This window comes from Silene latifolia, chromosome 5 (genome assembly GCF_048544455.1).
Source record: "Silene latifolia isolate original U9 population chromosome 5, ASM4854445v1, whole genome shotgun sequence".
Lineage (NCBI taxonomy): Eukaryota > Viridiplantae > Streptophyta > Magnoliopsida > Caryophyllales > Caryophyllaceae > Silene > Silene latifolia.
This window is the reverse complement of record NC_133530.1, coordinates 68,437,871-68,445,458: the sequence shown is the minus strand read 5'-3', so window position 1 is coordinate 68,445,458 and position 7,588 is coordinate 68,437,871.

The following is a 7,588-nucleotide window of genomic DNA, read 5'->3' as shown; positions in this document are numbered from 1 at the left end:
ATTTTGGGGTTGTCCATTAACACTTGCGTGAATAGTTCCAGGCATCTTGGAAACTGGGGATAAGAGATAGATGATGAATCAAAACACGATAGACCATTTTAGCAGACTTACTAAAAAAAGACTCAACTTGTGAAGTGGGAGTGTGCCCCTGTGTTAAGTAAGGTTTGAAAATGACAAAGTTTTGAAATGTTTGTCCTAAGCAACTGTAGTGTAGTTGTAGGAGTGCTGACTCGAAGTGAAGTTTTGAAATGGGATTTGAGGCCCTTTGGACAGAGTTTCGACTCATTTTGCGCTATTTTTAGGCCACTTTTGAAAACATTTTCATTTTAAAAAGGGGTTTTGATTTTACAGTGATTTTGTCATGGTTTTGTTTACAAAATGGTGATCAAATATGGTACAAGCATTCATACAGGCATTATAATGGTATGTTGAATCCATTTAAAAGGGTTTTGTCTTAAAAGATGGGTTGCCATACCAAGAAATCAAACCCTGGTCTGTGGAGAGGCCTGTGTCAAACATGATTAAGGTCAGTTCCTAGTCCATTTCCTCGAGTAGTGAAAGCCCTTGATACAAACACGAGTATGTACCATGGTATGGTTGACGTCAATCGCTATCTATCCTTAGGCCCAGATAAGAATCTGGACCGTCCAGACGGGACGATTGGTCGAATGGGTTGGGTTGGGCCTAGGAAGGCCGAATAAAACGACCTAAGAAGGTCGAGTAATGAAAACCGACAACTATCTCGTATAAAATATTCCCCAACCTTGTTTAAGTTTCACCCTGGGTAACACGTAAGTGTATGATCCCTAGCGGAGTTGCCAAACTGTGGACATGGGCCACGGGGGCGCTTGGGACAAGCGTTGCATTTTTGCAGTCGCCGCCAATTTTTATGGGAAATTGGAACCGTCGAACACCTCGTGTCATGTCAAGACACAAAGTAGCGACATGAACACTAAGAACTCGTTACCCTTATCATTCTATGTCTAGAATGACTCTCGCGGATGACAATGAACACAGATGTTCACAGAGATCTGGAGTAAGGGGTGAGGGTAGTATTAGGATGTCCTTTTACTGAACACCTAATCCCGCCCGCCTTGATAGCGGCCTCTACTAATGATTGGGAAAATTGTTCGTACTTGATAAGTCGTCGATCATATGCATGCAATGCAACATCCAACGGTTTAATCCTAACACGTGAATTAAACTAAGTCGGTGAACAAGTAATTAGCATTTACTGATGTCGAATCGGGATTTATGATAATTACGTGTGAATACAAATAAATAAACCGTACATAATAAATACAATAAATAAATAGCAATAATTGAAATTACAATAGATTAACTGATTTACGTCAAAAATACACTCAAGACGGAAATTTGGAGAAAAGAAGGAAAACGAGAGAGTTAAAAATAAAAGTAGCAAAAATAAGACAGATTAAGAGTGATATTACGGTTAACGGTCAATTAATTACGTAATTAAGGATTAGGTCAAAGCGAGAACGGAAGTTCAGGGACAGAACTTATCTCGGAACACGCGCAACACTACTGCGTCCCTTGGAAGAGGCGCAGCTATCACTGCGTCCGTTCCTGGGTTGATTTCTGGTTGTGAAGTCAGAACCGCGGGTTGGTTAATGTTCGTGAGTGTGTTTAACGGTTGATTATCAATTTTTAACTCAAGTGAAGGTAATTTAATATTTTAATTACATACAAAGCCGTCATAAAAGCGATGAGCATGAATTAAAACGGATCCAAACGAGTTAGAAACAAATGAATTAAGGCGAATTAAGTTGATTTACGAAGACGGAAACTAACTTGAAAGAACGTAATAAACTGGAAATAAACAATGGAAACATGTACAAAGGACGAATTCCAAAATCTTGATATGAACAAATCGAGTTTCTAAAATCCGGGTTTGATTTAATGACGAAAACCCGCAAATATCGATTATAAGGGATCTAAGTCGTAAATAAACGTAACAATTTGAAAGAAATATACTAAAATTTATTTTATATACAAAGAAAAGAAAGAAAATAAGAAAATAAATAAAGGAACAAGAACAACAGTAAACCGAGGAAGAAGAAGAAAAGCGAAGCGTCGGCCCACGGAAAAGCGCGCAAAGAGATGTCTGCGACCCTTCGAAGAGGCGCAGCATTACCGCGCGTTTCTTCTCGACGTCTGGTTGCTGCTGATCCATAAAAACGGTTTGATAAAAGGGTTTTTAGAAGTCGGTTTTGAATGTATTTTTGACGTAAATCTTACAATGATGAGTACAAAAATAAAATACAATAAAAAGATGGGATTTACACCCTCAGACTTACATGATTGACGAAACGAGATTGACTAAGTTAACGTTTAGTGATTGCTCGACTCGAATGTATGTAGAAAATGCCCTCGTTAGAGGATTTAGATTAAATTGATTGATGTGTAGTGGTCAAATTGGTCTATCATGCAACGTGACTGGAACTCAGAATGATCTGAGCTTACGTGTTCGATTGATCAAGCATGTAGGCATCGAAAGCTTAGAGCATGGTCTTAGAATGCAAAGGGAGAGGAGAAGGGCGGACACTCGCGTGAAAAATATGTGGAACGAAGGTCTCTATTTATACTAAAAAATGTGATGTTATGGAATGACTCAAACTTTGGAAATAAATCAGGGAAAAATCTGAAAATAGGCGAAACGTCTTTGGGAAGAGCGCAGCTGACTGCGATCGCGATCCTTCAAGAGGCGCAAAGATCTGCTGCGTCATTTCCCTAGTGGTTTCCTCCTGCGGAAGAAAGATTTCCGCGTTTCTTTTATGGAATTGAGGTAGATCTATAATTCCTTATTCCTTAAATTATGATTTATGGGATATATTTTACGAAAAGATAAAAAATTAATTTATGGTATAAATATCTGGGATATTCTAGGATATTCCGACTCGGCTTTTTTAAACGGTTTCTTCGAAAATGAAGCGGTTTTTGACCCGGACTCCAAATGAACTCTAATTACTGTCAAAACGACCGTATCGGCGCGTAGATGACGACCAAGGGGTAGACGCAAGTATTTGAGCTATCATTTGATGATAAACTTATAAACTGTCATAAATCGTTCCGCGTACCAAACATGCGGCCAAATCATCACCGGGTGGTTGGCGGAAGGTGCAGAAATGAGGTATCTACAGCAGCGTGACTGGGAATCAGAATAATCTGCATACATGGTCGATTGATCAAGCACTTAGGCATAGAAAGGCAATAGCGTAGGCTAGAATGCAGAGAGAGAGAGAGAGAGAGAGAGAGAGAGAGAGAGAGAGAGAGAGAGAAAGAGAGAGAGAGAAAGGGTGGAACACTCGCGTGCCAAATATGGAGTCCGAAGGCCTTTATTTATACTAAACATATGGAAGAAGTTTGGAATGACACGAATTTAGAAACAAATCTCGAAAATATTCTGGAAATGCGAAAAGAGAACTAGAGAAGAGGCGTAGCAACTACTGCGTTTCTTCAAAAAGGCGCAACATTTGCTGCATCTTTTCTCCAGCGGTTTCCTCCGCGGCAAGAAATATTTCCGCGTTTTATTATCGAATTTCGGTAGATTTACACTTCCTTATTCCATGAAACACAATATTACAGTAGATATTTACTTAAAATATTGTTGGACCATATAGCTTATATGTTTATGTTTTGATGATGTCAAGATGTTTTACATTCTATATACTTGTTGCGTGTAATCGTTTGTTGAGTATCTTAGAACTAACCTATTACGAGCAACAAAGAGGATTGTGACAATTGCATGAGAAGTTCAAGCCTTCGTTCAAGATCAAACAATTCAAGATTCATTCAAGTATTATGTGAAGACGAAGTTCGTCTAAAGATTAATCAAGCTTGGATGATGACGTAGCCTATACTCGAAGATCTCCTTGAAGATTAGAATAGTATAGGTGATTATCTCGTAATGGTAATCAAGAGTGAGTTTCTTGATTTAGTAAAGTTATAGCTTTGCAGCTATAACATTACTAGTAAAAGAGCTCAATGTTATAGCTCTTCTACTATAACATTGAAATGCTGAGTTTTTATACACGACTTATAAATGCTTCGAAAATTGTTTTATAATTGTTTAAAGTTTATTTTAAATGTTTTAATGAAAGTATTTATTTAATAAAGCCCGGTTTAGTGAGGAGTCCGGTTTTATTGTAAACGTTAATTGGTAGTTATGATGGACCAACTTATGAGTTGGACTTTACTACTAATTAGGGTTTCCATATAGCCTCTCCTAAAACCTAAATTCTAATTATATATTAAGACTAGGGTTTGCACGATTCACGAGCTTATGGGCCGTGATATCTCGTGTTGCCTAGGAGATATTAGGTAAAGATTTTATTCTATAATAATATCTTTACATATCTTATATATCTTACTTAATATATTTATTTATGATTAAAGTTATTCTTGTTTTAGGAAATCTTATCATAATCTTAGAATTTATAGTAAAGATAATATTTGGAAAGTTTATATTCTATCTTTTAGAATATTCTTTATTATCTTTCAAGGCTTTTAGGAAAGAGATAATAAGAAGATATAATTTGTAATTATATCTTATTATTTCGGCTATTAGGGTTTGTGTAAAAACCGTGTAGCCTACTTCTTCCTTGCCTATAAATACTTTGCTATTTACAACATCTAAAAAAAAAGGACCTTAAGCATAAAAATTATTTTCATCTTTAAAAAGCAAACCCTGTGTTTTAAGCAGAAAAACCGATTTGCAATTTTGAAAGGTCGTGTGTCACAAAACTCGCATACTTGTTCTTCATTTATCGTTATAAGATAATAGTGCGTAATTGATTTCTTACTTGTTCATTAACGTGAACCTTTGTTAGAATCATTAGTGCTTTCTTATTAGCGTAAGTTAGTCACTCGAGTATTTAACGGTACTCATTGAGTTACAACTAGAGTTAGTTGTACGAGTTGGGTTAGTAAATTTGTAATCCGTAGAAAGGTACTAAATTTATTAATCGAGAATAGTGGACGTAGGTTTCGACTTGTGAAACTGAACCACTTCAAAAATCCGTGTGTCTCTTCTTCTTTCGTTTGTTTCGTTCATTACGTTTATCTCCATTAGTTGATTAGTTAAAGTTTAATCAATAAACTTTAAATAATCAATTACATTAGCATTATCGAAAAAGCTTTCAAAAAGTTTTAAATCCTCAATTCACCCCCCCCCCCTCTTGAGTATTTTGGATCAATAGACTCTTCAATTGGTATTAGAGCCTCGTGCTCTTGATTGCCTAACCGCAAAGAGGCTGATCTATCTTGGTTTTCATTTATCGTATTCCGCTGCCTATCACATGATAAATGGATTCCAAATATCTCAAGTGTCCCGTCTTTGATGGGAAGAATTACGGATTGTGGAAAAACATGATGACTCACTATGTGAAAGGACACGATTGGGAGTGCTGGAGGATTATTCAAAACGGACCACACAAAATTCTTGTTGCATCCGAGGAAGGCACTACCTATGAAAAGAATCATATGTTGAGTCGACAACGGTGCGTCCTTGGCACCGCTGAGGAGAAAATAATAGATCGACAACGACGCATCCGTGGCATCGCTGTGGAAAATAAAGGTGTTTGATCGACAACGGCGCGTCCTTGGCACTGTTGAGGAGAAAATACGCTTGGATCGTCGTAAGCGAAATTCCGATAAAGAGGAGAAGCCCATGAACTGTATTTAGTGATCATGAATTCTCGCTGGGGAACAAAGTGTCGTGGTTGTCTGTAGTTTGTGGAAAAGAAAATGCCGAATCGGACGAAGAGAACACCTAAAAAGGAGCCATATGTTGAAGATAAGATGTCGGGGAAGAGGCGCATGAAGCCCGGGCCCACAAATAACGAACTTATAACGAATTTTAACGAATCTCGGTTGGAAACTCGCTGAGGAAGAGGCACGGCAAAAACTGCGACCCTTGGAAGAGGTACAGCAAGTGCTGCGTCTTCTCTCGAGCTCACCCTAATCTGGGTAAAACTCGACTTATGCCGTGTTTGTTTTTATTTCAAAAACACAAACCTATTTTGTTTTCTTTACAAGACTCAACCAAATTCCAACCAAATCCCGTCAAAACTTGATCAAAACTTGCCATAAATCATGACTAATCGAGGTATGTGTCTTGTATTTGCTTTATTTTGCATTTGAGCTTTGATTTGGGTCGAAAAATTAGGGTTCATATATCCATTTTCGTTCGAAAATTTGGGGATTTCGTCCCAAATGAATTTGCCTAATGAAATTGATATTTTTTTTTTTTTCTGAAGAAAACACCCCAAAGGGTATTAATGCATTAATGATAAATCATAGACCGCTGCCGAGATTGCACACGGAGGTAACATAGCTGACCACACAGTTTTACCGATTGTCCTAGGAACGACATGTGCTAACGCATGTGCTACAGAGTTATTAATACGACTTCTATGAGACCACACTACCGACTGAAAACTACTACTAAGCAATAAAATGTCGTCAACTAAAAGAGAAAAAAGACTCCTCCCGCTGCATCTCTCCTTGAGCGCATCAACAACTTGCAGACAGTCACTCTCTACCACCACATCTCGAAGGCCACGCCTATTTGCCTCCTCGAGCCCGTCGTATACCGCCATCGCCTCTGCATATCTGGGATCCCAATCCGCCTCCCGAGCCACCGTAAGCCCCCACAGCACAGTCCCAAGATCATCTCGACACACCACCCCCGTACACACCCCTTCTCCCTCCTTAACACCTGCATCCACATTGATTTTAACAACCCTTCCCATAGCCGGCCTCCATCCATTGTTTCCTCGATCCCGTCTGTCAACCCCTCTCTTGCCCACCTTGCTCTGCCCCTCAACTCCACATGTGGCTAGTTCAGCGAGAATGTCACGAGTACGTTGAACAATCCGTGCCGGGTCCATCACTTCATTTTCGAAAATCACCTTGTTCCTGTGCTCCCATATTGCCCAACACCCAACCATGCACTTATCATACTCCGCTTTCTCCAAACCCCTCCACAGACACTCCACCCATTCACGCACTTCCCCCACACTCCCCGCTCCATCCCCCGCATCCTGCCAGTCCACCCCTAACGCATCCCAAACCCATATAGCCACACTCCAATCTCGAAAGAGATGTAAAGAAGACTCGGGGTTAGACGAACAAAAATAACAAGGGGAAAGGGACTCACCTCGAACTCGAGTTGCAATGTTTTCCATCGTAGCCAAAGCTCCAATGCACAGCTGCCAGAAGAATAGCTTGATGCGAGGCCAAACCCGGACTTTCCACAGCCGATTCCAAAGCCACCGTTCTCTCTCCCAATTCGACGGGCCACCCGCAGCATGAATGTCCCCAACAATACTCGCATAAGCCGTCTTAACTGTATACTCCCCCTCCCTTTCCAGACTCCAAAACCACATATCCTTTGGCCCATTAGGACTGATGCGAATATTAAGGATTCTCTTGACTTCGAACGGGAGGAAAAAATGGTTTAGCATCGTCTCATTCCAAGCCTTCCCATTCGGCTCAAGCAGCTCCGCCACTGTCATCAATTCATTGCCCGGTCCACATGGTGAAATAATCTTCCCACTATGCGTCC